At 40.1% G+C, this 22,352-nt stretch overlaps 1 protein-coding gene and 1 pseudogene across 2 annotated transcripts in view; both read right to left on the reverse strand.

The window, feature by feature from the left end:
* YEATS4 (YEATS domain containing 4) overlaps positions 1-22,352 on the reverse strand; it is a 79,518-nt gene that overhangs the window by 8,572 nt on the left and 48,594 nt on the right. The gene's annotated exons all lie outside the window — the stretch shown is intronic.
* LOC309642011 (large ribosomal subunit protein uL23 pseudogene) lies at positions 1,186-19,010 on the reverse strand (annotated as a pseudogene). The gene has a single exon. The product of its transcript is annotated as a large ribosomal subunit protein uL23 pseudogene (transcript).

The following is a 22,352-nucleotide window of genomic DNA, read 5'->3' on the forward strand; positions in this document are numbered from 1 at the left end:
GGGCTCAGGGAAGATCACAAAAGGCTTATGGAAAGATGTGACACCATAGTGAAACCTGCAGGATAGACGAGGTTAGTCATGAAAGATATAGTGGGGTAGAGCAGAGGCAAAGAACAGCATGTGCCTGGAAATGAAGCAGAGCATGGTACATTCAGGGGCCTTAGGGTGGAGAGTAGAGATGAGGGTGAGGAGGATGAATGGTGAGAGATGAAGCTATAGAAATAAGCTGATATAATGGTTTGTACTTAATCTTAAGGGAATGGGATGGTCACTGGAAGGCTTTCTGCAGGGAGTAACATGAGCAGTTTTGTGTTACACAAAGGTCATTTTGACTGCAGTATGTATAAGGGATTGCAGACCAAGAAAGAGTCAGGAGGCTATGGAAGCAATCTAGGTGAAAGTTGGCAGGATGAGAGTGACCTAAACTAGGGAAGTACCAATGGGAAGATAAAGAGTAAGACAGATTTGAAGGCTATTTAAAAGGCAGCAGTGGCAGAAATTGGCAATTCAATACATATTTGATAAATGATGTAGGGATAAATGGTTATTTGGAGGAAAGGAAATCCTTACTTCAAAAACTATGTCAAAATAAACCCCAGATCAATTAAAGATTTAAATGTTAAAAAAATAAAATTATAAAATTATCAGAAGACTTCTGGTCAGGATGATGCTTTGATGCACCCCATCTCTTCCAAATCTACAGTTCACCCACTTATAAGAAGAGGCTAAAAAACAAAGCTGATGCCAACCCTCTTCCTGAGGTTATGGCATTATATAGAACTGTGAACCTGAGGAGGTAGAAAGACAAGACACAGCAACCACGAACTGAACAAAGTTGACCACTGTCTCAGTGACTGGATCTGCAACATCCCTGATGTCCCATAGTTATTACAGGAACTTTGAAGTGTTAATATAGGACGTGATTTTGGATGGAGGGAACAGAGTCTGACTGGAGGCAGCCACAAAACTGCTAGATAAGGAGGTGTGAGCACAGAAGTAGAAGAAGAAAATAAGCAAACAAATAAACAACAACAAAACAAACAAACAAAAATCCCTCTTACTTAAAATGAGTCTGAAAACCTAAATTCCAAAACACGTGAAAACAAAACTAACACTAGGGAAAAAAGTACATAAAGTAAACAATTGTTGCATGAACTCACTCCAATGGTATAGGTCAGTCTGAAAATTATTTTTAAACAAATATATTTAGGATACTAAAAGATATAAAGGAATAACTTCTATTAATATAAGAATTTATGAAAATAAGTATAAATAAAATTTAAAACATCTGGATATAAAAAAGAGGCAACAAGAGACTATTAGAATTTATAAATTTTTATGACCATTAAAAATTTAATAGACAGGATAAACTCTAGACTAGACACAGTTGAAGACTGACTTTACTGCATTTGAAGACAGTGCTGAGACATTCATCTAGAAATAGCACAGGGAACCAAAGAGATAAAGATATTTTTTGAAAGAGCAGTTAATTAGGAAATATGGAAAACAGATTGAAAAACAATTCATTCAATAAAAATTCCAGAAGAATGGAGGGAACGGCGAAGAAACAATATTTGAAGAAATAACAACCAAGTAATTGTAGAATTGACCACACATATGCACTGAGTACTATGCAGGATGTATCAGTATAAATCTCCAACTATGTACATTATAATAAAATGAACATCATCTGGGATAAAGAGCTAATTTCAAAAGCTATTAGAGAAAGTAATATGATGGCAGTAATACTGTAAGAAACAGTAGACTTCAACAGCTGTGCTTCAGAAAATATCAATAGCTTATAAGAAAAAAATAAAATTTGTTTTCTATCACACACCATACATAAAAATAAACTTAAGAGGAATTAAAATTTTTAATGTTAAATGCAAACCTATAACTTTTAAAAGAAAACATAGGATAATATGTTTATGACCTTAGAGTAGAGAAGGATTTCTTTTATTTATTTACTTATTTATTTATTTAGGCCACACTGCACGGCTTGTGGGATCTTAGTTCCCCCACCAGGGATTGAACCCAAGCCCTCAGCAGTGAGAGCACAGAGTCCTAACCACTAGACCGTCAGGGAATTCCCAGAAGGATTTCTTAGTTAAGATATAAAAATGAGAATAATAAAAATGATGAATAATTTTTCAAATTTAAGAAGGAAAACTTTTATTCAACAAAAGCCATCATAAATAAGTGATAACCCCTGCTTGCTGCAAGTAGAGAAAGCTCGCGGGCAGCAACAAAGACCCAACACGGCCAAAAATAAAATATAAATAAATTGATTAATTAAAATAAATAAATAAGTGATAAGACAATCCACAAACTTCTCTTTTGCAATGGACGAATATATTTTCAAAGCATATATTATGCCATTGAACCTAGATAAGGGGTAGGTGTCTGCCTTGCATTGCTGGTTCTAAACTTTTCTGCTTCCTTCCTCCCTAAAACCCTCAGGGTTTTTTTTTTTAGTTAATTAATTTATTTTATTTATCTATTTTATTTTTGGCTGTGTTGGGTCTTCGTTGCTGTGCGCGGGCTTTCCTCTGGTTGCGGTGAGCGGGGGCTACTCTTCGCCGTGGGCTTCAGTAGCTGTGGCACAGGGGCTCAGTAGTTGTGGCTTGCGGGCTCTAGAGCGCAGGCTCAGTAGCTCAGTAGTTGTGGCGCACGGGCTTAGTTGCTCCACGGCATGTGGGACCTTCCCGCACCAGGGCTCAAATCCATGTCCCCTGCATTGGCAGCCAGATTCTTAACCACTGTGCCACCAGGGAAGCCCAACCCTCAGTTTTGATTAACATGGTATCTGACTATAGCACTCACTTTACTCTTTGTTATACCTGTCCTCCCATCCTGAGACACTTATCTTTCCTTGAAGATTTCAGCTGGTGGTTCACTGTCACTTCAGTACTATTCTTGCCATAATTCTTGCAGATTTCGATATCCACTTACTGATGTGGTCTTTCCAATAACCTAGCTTCTAAGTTTTTGGCCTCCTCTTCTCCAATAACATTGTCTTCCATTTTAGCTACTCACTAACATGGTCATAATCTCTAGAATTGCACTGTCTAATATGGTAGCTACTAGCTTCATGTTGCTTTTAATTTTAAATTTATTAAACTTAAATAAAATTTAAATTTTATTTCCTTAGACAGCCCATTTCCAGTGACCAGTAGCCACCAGTGGCATATTAGACAGTGGATACAGAACATCCCCATCATCAGAAGAAGTCCTATTAAATAGTGCTGCTCTAGATCTTGTCATTTACCCGTAAGTGCAACTCCTCCATAGTGTCAGTATTAAGTATCACACTCTGACCAAGACTTTCTATTTTTTAAGCTTATTCCTGTCTCCAAAAATTTGTCAAATATACCTAGACCTATAATCCATGATTCTTCCATCATTTTATTATCCCTAATCTGTGCCATGTTCTACTTCCATTATTATCTGACTTACATGATCAACCATTGTGATGAAACTTCCCTTGCATACACGTGTCTCTCTTGCTTTTTTTTTTAACTTGACAGATTCTGATTAAATCTAAATTTCTGCCTGTTTGTTACCTGGACACATCCAATTCTTCACTTCACTCTGCACCCACACCTCTGCAGCTGACTGTGGTGGGAGAAAAAAACCCACACAATCATCACTAACCTCAAATAGGCCCTTAATTCTACTACCAATTGATATTGTTCCCTAGTGCATTCAATCTCCCATTCCTCTAGACTACTCATACTTTTCTCTAAGTTTCAAACCTCTCACAACTTCTCCCTATCTTCACTCTCAGTTGATGACTTGCATCTTACTTAGCTGAAAAATAGAAACAATCAAAAGAGAATTTTCCTATGCTTCCATAATCATATCTACTCACCTACCTGCACTTGTGACAATATGGTCTGCCTTCTCACCTGTTACTCTGAATAGACTGTATATGCTCCTGATGAAGACCAGTCCTCCACAGAGCACTAGAGCCCATCCCCTCTAGCCTGTTCAGTACAGTAATTCTCTACTTTCTCTCTGGCATCATCAGTTTTCCCCTCTTTACTGGATCTTTTTTATCATCATGAAACCATGGTTTTATTTCTCCCATCTTAAAAAAAAAGACTACTGTTGACCTCACTTTTCCCTCCAATTACTCATCTGTTTCCTTCCTTCCCCTTTTAGCAAAAGTCCTTGAAAGAGTAGTCTGCCTATACCCACTATCTCTAACTTCTCTCCTCCCACTCTTTCTTAAATCCGCATTTATCAGGTTTTGGTCCCACCATGTCATTAATTCTCTTGTCAAGATGACCAAAGATTTCCACATGACTAAATCTAATGGTCAATATCTGTCCTCACCTTGCTTGACCTATTAGCAACATGTGACATAGTTAATCCCTCTTACCTTCTTGAGACACTTTCTTTACTTGACTTCCAATCTGGTTTTCCCCCTACCTTACTATTTGCTCCTTCTCAGTCTCCTTTGTGGGTTTTTCCTTATCTTTCTGACCTCTGAACATTGGAATACCTGGCTTTGGATTTCTTCTCTTCAATGTACTCACATCATGGGAGATTGAACTATGGTTTACAACTATTTACTCCCTCCCTTCTATGAGAATTGTACATACACACCGTTTGAATTTGTCTTGAAATGCCTTTTCTGTGCACAATATACATCCTTGTACCAATGCAGGGCTGGGCTATGTGACTTTCTTTAGCTAATGGAATGGAATGGAAGCAAGTGATATAGCCACATGCAAAGAGAAGCTTTAAATTGAATTGCATTGCTTAGTTTAGCCCCTCTTGATTCTGCCCTTTGCTGTGAGTATGGCATGTGCTGGACAGTGGATGTTTATTCAGTTTAGGCCCCAAATTAGAATACACTCTAACGAGACACATAGCTGGCCCACAGCCTAGAGCAGAACTGTAATCAACCTGTCACCCACATGTGACAAGAGCAAGAAATAAATGTTTGTTGCTGTAATCCACTGAGATTTCAGAGTTGTTTATTACATCAAAAATGGTGACTAATAAAACTCCCTTTAAATTCTCCTGAATGCCAAGCTCATATATCCAGTTGCCAGCTGGGCATCTCCTCCTGAATATCGAAAAGGCAGCTCAAACTCAATAGTCCATAAATGAGCTCCTGATCTTCTCTACCAAATCTGGTCTTCTTGAAGCTTTTTCACTGTCAACTTATGGAAACTCTAACCTTTTAGAAAAAAAAAAACCCTAAAGTAACTCCTGATTTCTCACTTTTGCTTACATTCCATGCCCAATTTATCAACAAGTCTTGTTAGTTACACTCTCAAAATAAATCCAAATTCTGCAAACTTCACTGGGACCACCTAAGCCCAAGCCATTACCATTTTTGTGTATTTACTGTTATAGCCATACCAACCACCACCAATATCTTGGTCATTTTTGTTTTCTCCATCCAGAGTCCCAGCTCCTAAACATTAGTAGAGAAAGTTCTTCTAGCATAAGAAAACAAAAATTAACCAATAACTACCCAACAAATGCTACCCAACCTCAACATGGTCATAGTTACTCATGGATTATCTTTTAGTTTTCTCTAATCACTTTTTACCACCTCAGTATCACCTTAGCGCAAGCCACCATTATCTTTCACCTGAATTATTCTTTTTTTTTTTTAATTTTAATTTTAATTTTTGGCTGTGTTGGGTCTTCATTGCTGTGCGTGGGCTTTCTCTAGTTGTGGTGAGCAGAGGCTACTCTTCGCTGCAGTGGCAGGCTTCTCATTGCGGTGGCTTCTCTTGTTGCAGAGCAGGGGCTCTAGGCGCGCGGGCTTCAGTAGTTGTGCCATGTGGGGTCTAGAGCACAGGCTCAGTAGTTGTGGTGCACGGGCTTAGTTGCTTCGCGGCATGTGAGATCTTCCCGGACCAGGGCTCGAACCCATGTCTCCTGCATTGGCAGGCGGATTCTTAACCACTGCGCCACCAGGGAAGCCCCACCTGGATTATTCTGAAAGCCACTCAGTTTACTCCTCCCCTTGTTCCCAGAATGGGCCTTTTAAAGCAGTAAGTCAGATTGTGTCACTCCTTTGCTCAAATCTTTCCTTCTCTCAAAAGGCTTCCCACCTCACCAAGAGTAAAAGTCAAGTCCTTATAATGGTCTACAAACATCCTTTACATTCTGCACACATACATTCTCCACCTTGCTGTTCAAATCTCATGTCTTGGAGAACGGTATGGAGGTTCCTTAAAAAACTAAAAATAGAACTACCATATGACCCAGCAATCTCACTCCTGGGCATATTCCTGGAGAAAACCATAATTTGAAAAGATACATGCACTCCTATGTTCATTGCAGCACTATTTACAATAGCAGGACATGGAAGCAACCTAAATGTCCATCAACAGAGGAATGGATAAAGAAGATGTGGTACATATATACAATGGAATATTACTCAGCCATAAGAAAGAACAAAATAATGCCATTTGCAGCAACATGGATGGGTCTAGAGACTGTCATACTGAGTGAAGTAACTCAGACACAGAAAGACAAATATCATATGATATTGTTTATATGTGGAATCTAAAAAAAGGGTACAAATGAATTTATTTACAAAACAGAAGTAGAGTCACAGATGTAGAAAACAAACTTATGGTTACCAGGGGATAAGGGGGGCAGGGAGGGATAAATTGGGAGATTAGGATTGACGTATAAACAGTACTCTACATAAAATAGATAACTAATAAGAACTTGCTGTATAGCACAGGGAATTCTACTCAATACTCTGTAATGGTCTATATGGGAAAAGAATCTAAAAAGAAAAAGAAGAGTGGACATATGTAGATGTATAACTGATTCACTTTGCTGTACACCTGAAACTAATACAACATTGTAAATCAACTATACTCCAATAAATTTTTTTTTTAAATGTGTTCTTACCAAAAAACAAAACAAAACAAAACAAAAACCCAAAACAAAAAAAAAATCTCATGTCTTATGACTCATTTTCCTCATTCAGCTTTGGCCACACTGGCCTCCTTGCCGTTCCTTGAACACACCATTTATGTTCTACCTGCAGGGCCTTTGTGTTTACTATTCTATCTAAGATGCTCTTCCCCCAAACTCCTCTATGGCCTGTTTCCTGACCTCCTTCAGGGTTATACTCAAAAGTCACCTTCCTTGACCACTATTTAATTTAATTTAATTAATTAATTAATTTGCTGCACCATGCCGCTTGCGGGATATTAGTTCCCCTGCAGTGGAAGCACAGAGTCCCAACCTCTGGACTGCCAGGGAATTCCCTTGCCGACTTTATTTCAAACTGCAACCCTTCCCCAGAATTCCCTAACCCCCTTCCCTGCTTTATTTCTCTCTATAGCATTTATCATAGAGCATGTAAAATTTAATATACCTTCACTTTACTTATTTATTGTGTTTATCGTTTCTCTCCCTATACTAGAATGTAAGCTTCATGAACTAAGAGTGGTTTTTTGGTCTGTATTGTTCACTGCTGTATCCTTTGAGCATAGTAAGTACCCAATAAATATTTGTTGAGAGAAGCAGTATAACTAATAAAGTGTAATATCCAGAATATGTAAAGTACTACTACACATCAAAGGAAACATAAAACCAACTGAAAAACTAGCCAAGGATATGAATAATGACTTCAAAGAAGAAATACATAATCAATAAACCTAAGAAAAGGGACTCAACCTCACTAGTAATCAATGAATTAAGCAGAATGAGCTCTCTTTTCATAACCATCAGATTTGCAAAAAGTTTTAAAATCTAACAATACCAAGCCTTGGCAAGGAGTAGAGCATCAGGAACTCTCATGCACTGCTGGAACAACTTTGGATATTTGAAATATCTAGTAAATACTAGATATACACATGCCCTTCACCCAGCAATTCCAGTCCTGGATATAAACCCAAGAAATAAGTGCTAACATATATTTTTACAAGACACATGTAACAGAACGTTATGTTAGCATTATTAATAATAGCCCCAAACGAGAAATTTAAATGTCCATTAATAGTTGAATAAATACATAAATGTGGTACGTGCACACAGTGGAATATTGTACAACAATGAAAGTGAGTGAACTATAGCCAAACAACAATATGAAAACTATCTGAAACAACCAAAAAGCCAAATGTAACATCCTGGACAACGTAGTTCCCTGTGATACAGCACGGAGCAGGGAAAGGGTGGGAGATGGTTCTGAGAGCAAACAGGAAACTGACAGGCACACATGGCAAGTCGGGTTTGAGTGCAGCTCCTCTTCCTGGTGAGACAGATGGGTGTGTGGTCCAGTCATCCCATTTCCAGACAATCCAGAATAAGTTCCTGGAGTTATTTTTGATTTATCCACTTTGTCATTCTACAATATATTTCCCTGTCCACTCTTTACCCCCTCTATTCACCCACTCCAACGGTCACTCCTTCATTTATCAGATAGTACATTGGGTGCTATAGAGACTAGAAGGAAGTATAAGATGTGAACTCTGTCCTCTGGGAGTTTAGAATATAGGTTTTTTTGTGTGTGTGGGGGGGGGGGCACCAGAGCAGCTTGTGGGATCCTAGTGCCCCGAACAGGTATACATCCCAGGCCCTCTGAAGTGAGAGCGCAGAGTTCTAACCACTGGGCCGCCGGGGAATTCCCCCTAGAATCTAGTTTTAAAGGTAATACTGATGCTGAAGTGCCACATTCATTTGCTCATTAAAAAAATGTTATCATACTAAGTATCCTGGGAACTTAGGCCAGAAAGAGATTGCTTCTGACTGAGGTAGACAGGGAAATTTCTAGGAGAGAGTCGAATTTCAGATATATTTTAGAAAATGGCTAAGGTTCCTGTGGGCACACATGGGGAAAAGCTCATGAATAATAATAACTCATGATGGTAGAGAACATAAGGGAGGTTCAGAAAAGGGCATCCAACAGGGGTGGATTGAAAGACAGCACAAATGTAGGGAAGAATAGGGAGAGAAGGGTAAAAAGGAAGGTTGAAACTGTATATCGAAGAATTTGAAAGGGATGCTAAGGAGTTTTAACTTCAATTAACAGGTTTTGACATGGGAATAATTTGGTCAAAAATGTTATGGAGAAATAAACTGGCACTAATAATGCAGATTAGCTTGGAAAAGGGTGTCTGAAAGCAAATATGTTTATCAAGAAAAAGAGATTATGTTAACTACTTCATGGGAATTCCCTGGTGGTCCATTGGTTAAGAATCCTCCTGCCAATGAAGGGGATACTGGTTCGAGCCCTGGTCCAGGAAGATCCCACATGCTGCAGAGCAACTAAGCCTGTGCGCCACAACTACTGAGCCAGTGATCTAGAGCCCACGAACTGCAACAACTGAGCCCACGTGCCACAACTACTGAAGCCCATGCGCCTAGAGCCCCTGCTCCGCAACAAGAGAAGCCACTGCAGTGAGAAGCCTGAGCACCTCAACGAAGAGTAGTCCCCACTCACAGCAACTAGAGAAAGCCCACGTGCAGCAACGAAGACCCAACGCAGCCAAAAATAAATAAATAATTTTAAAAAAACAAGGTAATTTTTATTATAGTTATTATTATATAAAAGTAAGTGTGATTAAAATACACTGTGTCTCAGCAGTGAACAATATTTACATGAACATAACAATGTAAACATGAACATTGAAATAATCAAAACTCCTATATTGGGAGGATGGAAGTACAGAGAAAGATGACTTCTCTTTTATGCTGGTTGAGTTTAAGTTATACCTGATGGGACTGCAGGTGGAAATGTCAAAAACCTATAGGATGTCAAGCTAGAGGTACACATTTTTTTAGCAATCTGCTTGAGCTGTGAACGTGGGTAAGATTACTAACGTGGACAGTGGAGAGACCAAGTTGAAGACAAAGAGCAGAACTATGACCCTCTTTACAGTCCAATGAAAGCATTCAATAAAGATGTAAATAAGCAGTTAGAGGGAGAGGTACTTGAAATAGGAAACTTTATGGAAGAAAGGGGAAAAGACATTCTTAAAAAAGGTGTAATAATATAAAATATTTCAGAAAGCTCAAGGAAGATGAACAGAGTCTCTTGGTTTTGTTTTTTATTCTTTATCTTTTAAATATGGGTGAAAAGATATATTTAGAATTAGCCATCTGGACTCAGTTTAGATGATCCGAATTTTGTTGGCACTATTCAAGGCACCACAGTCAGGAGCCAGTGGAACATATGCCTTCTTCTTTCCTTTAGGCCTGATGAGAGTGTTGACCTTGGCCACATCAGTGTCATAGAGCTTCTTCACAGCCTGTTTGATCTGGTGCTTGTTGACCTTGACATCCACAATGAACACAAGTGTGTGTTATCTTCTATCTTCTTTATGGCTGACTCAGTGGTCAGGGTGACCTTGATGATGGCGTAATGGTCAAGCTTGTTTCTCCTGGGTGTGCTCATTTGAGGATATTTGGGCTGCTTTCTGAGCTGCAGTGTCTTAGGCTGTTGGAAGTTGGATGGCATTCCTTTCTTCTCTTTTATTGTGGCTGTGGATGCCTTTCATCACTGCCTTCCTTGCCTTCAAAGCCTTTGGCTTTAGGAGGGTAAAGAGCAGGAACTTCCTTCTTTGCTTTCGGCACCACATTCATGAAAAGCCAAAGGCTCTTGGTTTTCGTGGTAAGGAAGTCACTAGTGACCTCCTACAGAAGAGTTTCGTTCGGTGGAGGGGGGAAGAAGAATTAGGGAATAGGGTAAAAGGCAGCAATATGAGAGTCTTAAAAACTTCTTGGCATTACATGGGGCCAAACTATCACTCCAGGCATTGGTTATTTACTGATTGCAATGGAAAAAAAGTGTATCATAACTTAACAGTGGGAAGATCTGGCTGTTGCCTCCTTAACTCAGTAATTAACGTTAGCATCACTAAAAGTGAGACAGTTAGAAGTGATGTGCATAAAATGTGATGCAATAGAAAGCACACAGCACCAACTACAAATATTCCCAACAAAAATATTTAACTTGAAATCAGCCTTTATATCTCATCTCCATTTTACAGAAAATACGGGGTACATGAACCTCTAATGACACCAAAAAATAAACAGTCAGACAAATCCAGAAAGTGGGACATTAAATAGGGACAATGGGCCCAGTCTCTTCAACAACTCAATGACATAAGAGGGTGGGGGGTCTTCCCTGGTGGCACAGTGGTTGAGAATCTGCCTGCCAATGCAGGGGACACGGGTTCGAGCCCTGGTCTGGGAGGATCCCACATGCCGCGGAGCAACTGGGCCCGTGAGCCACAGCTACTGAGCCTGCGCATCTGGAGCCTGTGCTCCGCAACAAGAGAGGCCGCGATAGTGAGAGGCCCGCGCCCGGCGATGGAGAGTGGCCCCTGCTTGCCACAACTAGAGAAAGCCCTCACACAGAAACGAAGACCCAACACAGCCAAAAATTAAATAAATAAATAAATAAATAATAAAATTAAAAAATAAAAAGAGGGTGGGAAGCACTGTTGAAATCAAAAGAGAATTAAGCCATCCTAAGCAATGCATGGTCTTTAATTGAATTTTACTTGAAAAAGACAACTGTAAAACACATTTTTTTGAGATCACTGGGAAAATTTAAATATGATGTGTTATATAAAATGAAGGCTTTATTATTAGTTTTGCTAATTGTGATGATGATATTTTTAAGAGATGCATTCTAAAGTTTTTAGGGGTAAAATGTCAAGATGTCTATCATTTGATTTAATATTTCAGGAGAAGAAAGATGAAGCAAATATGGTCAATTGTTAAATCTGGGTGCAAGAATATAGGTATCTATTATGGTATTCTACTTTTCTATATGTTTGAAAATTAAAATAAACTTAGTGGTAAGAAGAAAGTGATGAAGTAGTAGCTTGAGGAAATAATTGAATCCAGGTTGCTTTTACTGTGGACATGTTTGCAAGCTAAAGGGAAGGAGGCAATACAGAGAGAGAGAGAGGAACAGATGGAGCAAAGCCAAAGAAGAAGTGGGGTAGGATGGAATATAAGGACACGTGAAGAGTTTAGACCCAGAAAGGAAGATCAACACCTATTCCTCGGAGACAAGAGGGAGAAAAAAATAATGAGTGAAGAGATGAAAACATTCTCAAGTGGAGATAGCCAAAGTGGGGAATGGCCTTCCACTGGAGGAAAGCTAAAGGTAGACTAAGAATAGTGAAGGTAGATTTGGGAACTTGAGGAGAATGAGAAAGTTCTGGAAATGCTGCTGGGTAAATTCTGTAGGGATGCACTTCTGAGGAGAGGTGTTACCCAGATGAAGTTAGATAGCATCTATTTATAGTGCACTCAATCACCATGATTTTATAATTTCCTTCAGGCATGCTCATCAACCTGCAAATGGAAGAAAAACCAGAGAATGCTAGATCTTTCCTAAAGTGGAGGAAGGGAAGGTGACAATCCCACAATCAAATAGGTGAGTGTAGGTGTTCCTAGGTTTTTAATAAGCCTGTACATAACTAGCCGCTCATAGGAAACACCCTGTGTGGGGCTTTGAGTAAGACAGGAAGGATATTAATAGACTAGCACGAGAAGGGATGAAAAGGCTAGGAAGTCATGTCTACTGTGAGTGGAGTTGTGGGACAAGTAGAGGGAATGACAAGTCATAGTCATGACAGAAAGCAGAGAGGGTGAACGTTTGAAGAACAAAATTCCAAGTGGTGTTGAGGTCCCAGGTATGGCCATACCAATTCATGACTGAAGTAGAAACAAATCAGCCAAGAGACTTCCCTGGTGGTCCAGTGGTTAAGAATCCGTCTTGCAGTGCAGAGGACGCTGGTTTGATCCCTGGTCAGGGAACTAAGATCCCACGTGCCGCGGGGCAACTGCATACCACAACTACTGAGCTCGCTTGCTCTGGAGCCCATGTGCCACAACTAGAGAGAAGACTGCGCATTGCAACAAAGAGCCCGTGCGCCGCAACAGAAAGATCCCACATGCTGCAACTAACACCCAACGCAGCCAAAATAAATAAATAAATAAATAAATATTAAAAAAAAAAAAAAAGAAACTGGTCAGCCAAGTTATTAGAGGAAAATGCACTTGGATGTAGTAGGCAGCCTCTAAGATCGCCCCCAAAGATCCTCCTGCTACTTGCACCCTTGTGTAATCCCTCCACTTGAGCGTAGATTGGATTTAGTGACTTACGTCTAACAAATAAAATAAGGCAAAAATAATGGACTGTCACTCCTGAGATGACAGAAAGACTCTGGCTTCCATCTTGCCTCCCCTTTCTTACTTTTTCACTTGTTCGCTCTATGAAGCCATATTGTGAGCTGCCCAGTGGAGAGACCAACCAGGCAAGTAACAGCCCGTGAAGACACGAGGCCCACCATAAGTCACACGAGTGAGCTTGGAGCGGCTCCTCCCCAGCCCAGCCTTAGATGACTACAGCGCCAGCTGACACCTCGATTGCAGCCTTATGAGAGACCCTGAGCTACAAGATCCAGATAAGTCTTACTCAGATTCCTGATGCACAGAAACTGTGAGATAGTAAATGTCTGTTATTTTAAGCCAGTAAGTTGGGATGATTTTATATGCAGTCATAGATAACTAATACAACGGGTATTGATATCTTAAGGGTAACAGCAGACCAGATAGAAAGGAAAACCGTGAGCCACGAGCAGCGGTCATCATAAAGATGTAAAGCATAGCTTCTCCAACTCTAATGTGTACACAGATCACTTGTGAGTCTTGTTAGTCTATAGTTCTAACAGGTTCACAGGTGATGTTAATGCTGTTAGTCCTTTGAGAAGTAGGGATCTAAAGGATCAGCACAGGAGAGCAGTATGGGTAAAAGGTGAGTCAGGAGAGTCCAAATCAATATGCTTGTGGAGGGGGTCAAATTGTTCAATAAAACAAGGAAGCAGGCTAAAGCATACATAAGCCAGGGCCTAAGATGAGGCCAGAGAATAACAGAAGGATCAAATGAGTAGATCAGTCTGTGAGAAAACGTAAAGCATTAAGTATTGCATAAGACTGGCTGTTATGGGTTCCCCATGGTATAATGTTTGGATAGGTCTCTCCCCATTAGGGAATAGGATTCATTCTTCATTCTTCTCTCTCTCTCTCTCACACACACACACACACACACACGCACACACACACACACACACAGAGATATACGATTGCTCTTAATGTCTATCTACATCCATTTAATAAAACCTGATATAGAAGGTCATTAGGGTAGATGGAGAAAGAACTTCATTCATTCACTCATTCCTTCATTCATTTAGCAACTCTGCACTGAGTACTTATGTGCTAGGCATTGAGGAAACAAAAGTGGACAGGGACCCTCTCCCTGTCCCAACTATCTAAACAGCAGGGGAGACAGGTACCTCAAGAACTACTAGAATACGAGTGATTGGTGCTATAATAGGTATAAAAGTTATGCTAAGCTGGCTGCGTGAGTGATTAATTTTTCCCAAGGGCCCAGGGGTAGAAGAAGTTTCACAGAATAGGTAAGGTTGTGAACTGGACCTTTAGAGGAATAGACACTGTTAAAGGGAATCAGGGAATTCTAGGCAGATCAATTTATAAATAAATCTCTCTGAGACCCCCTTCCTCGTACCAATAATTTACACAGCAACAGACTTCTAGTCTTTGGTTTCCTTGGTGAGAAGAGAACTCACAAACTGGTCAACATAAATATCACCCTACTTGGCCTCTACATTTCTCATTGTAAATGATTAAACTGATTTTCTGATACAAATCAGATTCACATGAATTTGGGATGCATGAGCCAGTTTTTCTTAGGTCCTGACCAATCCAGGGTAAGCCAAGATTGAGGATCCAGATTTACAAAGACAGAAAACCCAGAGAATCTAGAAGGGCAACATCTTTGACCATCAACCCACTCCTCATCTGTACACAGTGAAACGATAAACCTAAAGAAGAGTCAATTAGTGATAATATTGTTTAATGAAAGATACAAACGGCACATACTGTAAGATTTAGAGTCAGGGGAAGAGTCCTGAAAGAGAACTAGGAGGAGACCTAATGAACACATTTTAATAGATACTAAAGTTTGGGTACTTCAGCCATTTGGGTGCATTAATAGTGGGCCTTCAGCACCATGCTTTTATGCCTTTGACGGTGACAAATACCAATAAAGAGAAGAGAACTCGGTGAACTGTTCCTGGACGATCTTTGAAACCGTACATAAGGTCAGTTTGACATCACACACTAATGTTCTGCTTGATCAAGTCTGAGCAGTTTCTCTCAGTTAATAGGGCAGTTCTTTTCCTGCTCTGTGACTTCTCAGTGGTTTTGAGCTGCTGCTCAGCAGTCCCTGATGTGACCACAGGCCAAGCGTGCATGTGCATCTACGAGCACACTAAGTACAGTCACAGGCCGTGGGCCGCCTGCCCCATCCCCATCCTGATTTGAATTGATGCAAACACTGACATCCCAACATAAAAAAAATCTGTCACCGTGTCCTTAGCCCAACCTGTTGTACTGGGGCCTTAAGTTTTTAAGTTCCGCTTCTAGTTTTCTCTTCATTATATAAAATCCCATGTGAGTGCCCCCAGAAGAAAATTCCAAGGGCATTATTTTCCCTGTTTAAATTTTTATGTCACACTTAAACAGAAAATCTGATTCACATACAATACCAAACATTTTATTACTTTTTATTACTATCTAGTCTTTGTCAGTATGTACATGTGTATTTTTACAGAGGTGAAAGCAGGGTGTTCATTATCCTGTTTGTTAAGTTTATTTCACATTTCCCACCTTTAGACACATGCTCATGCCTCAACACAGACCAGATTCTTATCGTCTAAAGTAGGTACAGAGTATTCCAGTGTATCGATAGAGCAGGTCTTGCTTAGCCCTGCCCTTTATTGTTGGGTTTTGGTTTGTTTCCAGTTTTTTCATATTGTGGATAAAGCTACTACATACATCCTTGTACAAGTTGCCCTTTTCTTCCTTTTAGGTTATTAGCTTGTAACACATTTCCCCAAGGAAGGATTAATGAGCCAGTGGGTGGACAGTGAGGAAGCACTGAAGGATTATAAGCAGGGAAAGCATACGATCAGGTTTTCATCTTTAAAATATCTGTCCAGTGAGGGTGATACCTACCACAGGGTTACTGTGAGCATTAAGATAAGGACAAGAAGGTGAAAGACCAGTAAAGAAACTCTGCAGATACACATTATTATACTCAGAATTTGGGCAGCAAGTCTATCTACCAAAGTCTAATCATAGTTAATTGAAAATTATTGATTAAATTAATCCCACACTCAAAGTGTTTTTCTTGGGTTCTTATTTTATCTTTGCATGCTAAGGATAATGCCGTGCCATGAGAAGCAGTGAATCCCAACAAATAAATACTCAAAATAGACCTATTCTTTATCCTGTGGGCAAATACCAGCTTTAGGAACCCAGGCCTGCCTCAAAAGCATGGAGGTGGCCCACTCTGAAGCATGACAACTTCTGTGACCTGACAAAGAGAAAGGAGACATTATCTAGTCTAGACACCGGCTTAAGGGACAGCGCCTCACATTTCTCTTCTCTCTTTTCATTTTATCCATTGTAATCCTCTTATTATATTTAAGTCCTGTTTTTGTGTCTCTCTCTTTTCTTAAATGCTCAAAATTTCCTGGCTTCACCATCTCTGGGCTCTATTTTCTCATCTGGAAAATAAGGAGGTGAACTTGAAGGATGTCGTCTGGCATTTGGAGCTCTGACCTCAGGCGCTCTACGGTTCTGTCCACTCTCTCTAGATGGCAAGGCCCAGTGTCTTGTTGCTGCAATTTCCCCACACCATGAACCACTGGCTCTTTAAGAAAATCTTTGTCAGACTGTGGCATCCAAATCACCTTAAAGCAGGCTAAAAATGCAGATTCCTGGGCTCCAGGCCTGCAGAATCAGAATCTTAGGGGTAAAGCCTGGGGAAGCTGCTTTTATTTTATAAAAGACAAACATGTATTCAATACAAATGGTCGCTGCCTTAGAGGAACACCTCCCCTGCAACTCCCTTCACCCTCTAGTCACTACCTCTTATTTTTCAAGGTTCTGCCCTCTAGAACAGGTCAAAACAGTCACATCAGAATCATGTCAAAGACAACAGGTTCAAACGATGGGATTGGCAGGCATTAGATGCATAAAGAAGGCCTTTTCAATCCCACTGATTCTCAGTCCTACCTCATCTGCAATTGCCTACCCTACTACCATTAAGGTTGACACTAAATGTGACATTTCAAGACTGTCATGGATTGAATTGTGTCCCCCTCAACCCTAAATTTATATGTTGAAGCCCTAACCCTCCAGTACCTCAAAATATTTATATGAACTTATTTAAAAACAAGGTCTTTACAGATGTGATTGGTTAAGAGGAGGTCATACTGGAGTAGGGTGGGCCTCCAACACTGTATGACTGGTGTCTTTATAAAAAGGGGAAATTTAGACCCAAACAGACAAAGCACACAGAGAAAACACTATGTGAACATGAAGGCAGAGATCAGGGTGATGCATCTACAAGTCAGGGAAAGCCAAAGATTGCCACCAGATGCTAGGAGAGAAGCATGGAACAGATTCTGTCTCCCTGCCAACATCTTAATCTCACTCTTCTAGCTTCCAGAACTGTAAGACAATAGATTGTTGTTAAGCCACTCAGTTTGTGGTACTTTATCATGGCAGCTCTAGCAAATGAATACCCAGAACTTGGTTATGTTCCTGGCTTAGTCACAGCAACTAGGCTATCACTTCAGCTACTCTGGGCTGGGCTGTGCCATCTCATCAGAAAGACAGAAAACAGGCTGTGTTCATTAGAAGGTAAGTGTTGAATGAGATCTGTGTGAAAGCACCTGTGAAGTATTGACTGTTAGTGATGTTATTATTTACCAAGTGGCCAACTGGGAACTGCTTTGGGAAAATCATAAAGGAATTCCTTGGTAACCAAGACTTATTCTTCACTATGTATAAAGATAGGCACCAGATTGTAGGTGCCTTCAATTATCCAAAATGTGCTGTTAGCATAGATGAACTCCCTCTGCTCTTGTCCAAAGGCAATCCTTCTACTTGTACGTACCAGACTGCATCCCCTTTCACCTAGTCAAGGACATCAATCTAGCATTTTCCCCTTTCTCTTCTAAAATCTTCAATTTTCTCCTCCCATCAACATACAAACATGCTATTATTTCTCCCAGCTTAAAAAAACCCTTCTTTAACCCTCCTTCCTCTGTGAACTACCCCTCATATCTTTCCTCCCCTTTGCAGCAAAACTTCATGAAGGAGTTGCTATAACCCCTGTTTCCAGTTCCTCTCTTACCATTTTTAATTTTTAGGAAACTTTATTTTAGACATTCAGAAGTGTGCAGAAAATCCTAAGTGCTCAGTTAATTTTTGCCAAGTGAACAATCCTGGTAACCAGCACCCAGATCAAGAATTAGAAGATCATCAGCACACTTGAAACTCACCACCTGACCCCTCCCAGTCACTAACCCCAAGGTAACCAGCCTGCTTATTTCTAGCACCGTTGATTAGTTTTCCTGTTCTTGAACTTCAGACAAATAGAATCATACAGTGCATACTGCTTTATATCTGGCTTCTTTCCCTGAACATTGTATTTTGGAAATTAGTCCATGTTGTTATGAATAGCAATAATCCAGTCATTCTGATTGCTCTAGTCTAGAGATGGGCAAACTTTTTCTATAAAGGACCAGATGATAAATATTTGAGGCTTGTGGCCATAGGACGTTAGCACAGCTACTCAACTCTGCTGCTGTAGCCCACTAAAGCAGCCACGGATATTATGTAAACAAATGGTTGTGTCTATGTCCCAGTGCAACTTGATGAAAATAGGCCCTGTGCTGGATTTGACTCTCAGGCTGTAGCTTGCTGACCCCTGCTTAGTCTATAGTATTCCCTTGAATGAATATGCTATAATTTATCTACGCATTCGAATATTGATGGGTATTTGTGGTATTTCTAAGTTTTGGTTATCCTATTTCATACTTCCTCTCTTCTTGTGCTTTTAAGTTAACTTTATTGAGGTATAATTTATACATAATAAAATGCACCCATTCATTCATATATATATATATTCCAATCTGGATTTTCCCCATCTCTCCAGTAAAACGTTTGTTAACAAAATCACCAACGATCTCCATGTTGGTAAATCCAATGATCATTCTCAGTCCTCATCTTACTTGACTTTTCAACAGCATTTGACATAGTTGATACCCATCTCCTCCATGACATACTTTCTTCACTTGGTTTCCAGAATTTAGCATTTAGGTGGCCCTCCTACCTCTGGTTATTCCATCTTGGTCTCCTTTTTTGAATCCTCTTTTTCTCACAATCCCTTAATGTTGGAGTATTAAGCTTGAAGTCATACTACCTGGACCTCTCCTCTATACATACTCACTTCCTTCGTGGTCACAACCAGCCTTTGGCTTTAAATATCATCTGTATGCCAACAACTCCACATTTATCTCCATTTATCTCCAGACCAGACTTTTCCTCTGACCTCCAGACTTGTATATCCAACAACTTGCCCCACATGCAGTCTTCTCCATCTTGATGGTTATAGTCATCTGACTCATCTTTTTCTTTCTTTCTTTCTTACACACCACATCCAATCCACAGCAACTCCAACTGGCCCTACCCTCAAATTCTACCCAAAATCTGACTACTTCTCACCACCTCCACTGTTACAGTCTGGTCTGTGCCAGCATCCTCTCTCTTCTTGATAACTGAAATTGCATTCTCTCTGGTTTTCTCATTTCCACTCTTGCAATCAACTTGCAACACAGCAGTCAAAGTGATCTGGTTATAACATAAGAGAGAACTTGTCACTCCTTTGCTCAAAACTCTTCTAATGGAATCCCATCTCATTCAGAGTAAAAGTCCTACAGTGTAAAAGTAGAAGCCCTGACAGTGGCCTACGAGCCCACACATGATCAGGTCCTTGCTACCTCTCCCGATCTTTCATGGTCCCCCGCCCCCCGCCATCCTTCACCCACTGCTTTGCCACCCTAGCTTCCTACTATTCCTCAAACATACCAGGCACACTCCCACCTTGCTGTTTCCTTTGCCTGGTGTGCCCTTTCCCCAGATGTCCACTTGGCTGATCCTTTCAACTCCTTCAAGTCTTTGCTCAAATGTTACCTTCTCAATAACGTCTACCCTAACTATTCTACTTAAAATTGCAACCATCCCTAAACACTTTCAATCCCTCTTATTCTGCTCTACTTCTTTTTTTTCCCCATAACACTGAAAACCTCCTCATATACACCATATAATTTACTTATTTATTATGTCCATTGCTAATCATCTATCTCCCCACACTAGAGTACAAGTCCCACGTGGGCATGAATCTCTGTTTTCCTCACTGATGTATTTCAATCTCCAAGAACAGGGCCTATCACACAGTAGGCACTCAATAAATATTTGCTGAATGAATGAATGAATGAATGATTTAGAAAATGGGTATTTCTATTTCTCTTTAAAAAGCATTAGTCTTAAAAAAAAAAAAAAACATTAGTCTTATTTTTTTCGTGCAAATTCTCATCCTGGATTGGAATCTAAAGGACTCATCTGTCAAGTTCCCAGTGAGTGGTTTGGCAATTATATCAACTACAAGCAGGTCCTCTTAGGTCGATAGACACCTGAGGCTATTTATTTTATTGGTGAAAGCTTGGTGTGAGAGCATTTTGGTCCAGTTCACGAAAGCAGCAGTGTTCTAACCAGCAGCTCCAATAAATCTTACACATTCTTGAGCCCATAAGTCCTGGCCTCTTGCCTCTCTACACATCCATTCATCCAACTAAGAAGAACCTCTTGTTGGAGCACACAGGGGCACTTGATTAGTATGAGCTATGGGAAGGAGTACAATCTTCTTTCCTTTCTGCCCTGGGGACAAGACTTCAGACAACCAACTCTTTGCTCAGGACACACGGACTCTGATGAGAAAGACTTTACATCTCTTTCCACATATACCAGATGGTTTGCCCACTGTCCAGAGACAGATAAAGTTAACACACAGAGCCCTTCACTGATATAATCTTGTTCCAAGGCAAGCTGTGTTTACTTCTGGGACTGGCAGTTACTACATGGCCATCAAAGTCTATAGAAATTAGTAGGCTGAGAGATGGTTCATTCAAAATAGCGTGTTTCCTATAATAATTTTCTGATTCCAATCTTCCTACCTATATCTCTTGCTCATCCACTACACTAGCAGTTTCTCATAGCTGGGACTATGGTTTATTAACTTGGCAGCAAAGTATAGTAGTTAAGGGCATGAACTCTGAAGCCAGATTGTGTGGGTCAAGTCCTTGCATTAACACTAGCTGTATGAGCCTGGGCAAGTTATTCAACCTCTTTGTGTCTTGATTTTCTGGAATGTTAAATGAGCATACTAATACTACCTGCCTCATGAAAGTGTTGAAAGGATAAAATGAATTGATATATATATATATATAAATCACTTAGTACAATACCAGGCACACAGGAAGTATGAATAGATAGATAGATAGATAGATAGATAGATAGATAGATAGATAGATAGATAGATAGATATGTAGTATAAATATATATTCATATATGTGTATATATGTATATGTACATATACATATATGTGTTTGTATATCCTCATTTTTGTAATTTAGAAGCACTTTGTGACTTGGCAAGGTGACAGAAATTATCCAAGATTGTCTTTCAGTGTGACCCCTGCATTGGAATCAGAATGAACCAGCTGTTTGGTGAAAAGATTCTAACAAAATGGTAAGGAGAAAAATCAATTTGACCCTGTGTATACACTCCCAGAATGCATTTTGCCTTCCAGCAGGGCTGGGCCAATCCCGTGAAATAAGCTCTCCAGCAGACATCCTGGAAGGGAGACCTCAGAGGACTAGGGATTTTGTGTGACATCACCAGGGTGTGAAGGAGGGGAAGTAGTGGCAAAGTTTGGGATAAGTTTTTCATTTGCTTCCTCCCCATCCCCCAAAATGCATATTAAATCTTTGTGATCATCATATTCATACTTGAGTACTGTAAGCTTAGCCTATATTAGTTAGATCCTTTAAGGTTTGCTATTAAATAAATCATGTCCCACGCCCATCCATATGTTGAAGCCCTAAGCCCCCAGTGTGATTACAGTTGGAGACAGAGCTTTGGGGAGGTAATTAAGGTTAAATGAGGTCATAGGTTGGGGTCCTAATCTGATAGGATTGTGGTCTAATAAGAAGAAGGAGAGAAATGTCTCTCTTTGTGCACCCAACAAGGAAAGTCCTTGTGCGGACACAGCAAGAAAGTGGTCATCTGCAAGCCAGGACAAGAGCGCTCATTAGGCACTTAATTGTCCCACACCCTGGTCTTGGATTTCCCAGCCTCCAGAATTGTGAGAAATAAATTTTTGATGTTTAAGTCACATAGTCTAT

The sequence above is a fragment of the Balaenoptera physalus genome, assembly GCF_965194825.1.
Source record: "Balaenoptera physalus genome assembly, chromosome: 13".
Classification (NCBI taxonomy): domain Eukaryota; kingdom Metazoa; phylum Chordata; class Mammalia; order Artiodactyla; family Balaenopteridae; genus Balaenoptera; species Balaenoptera physalus.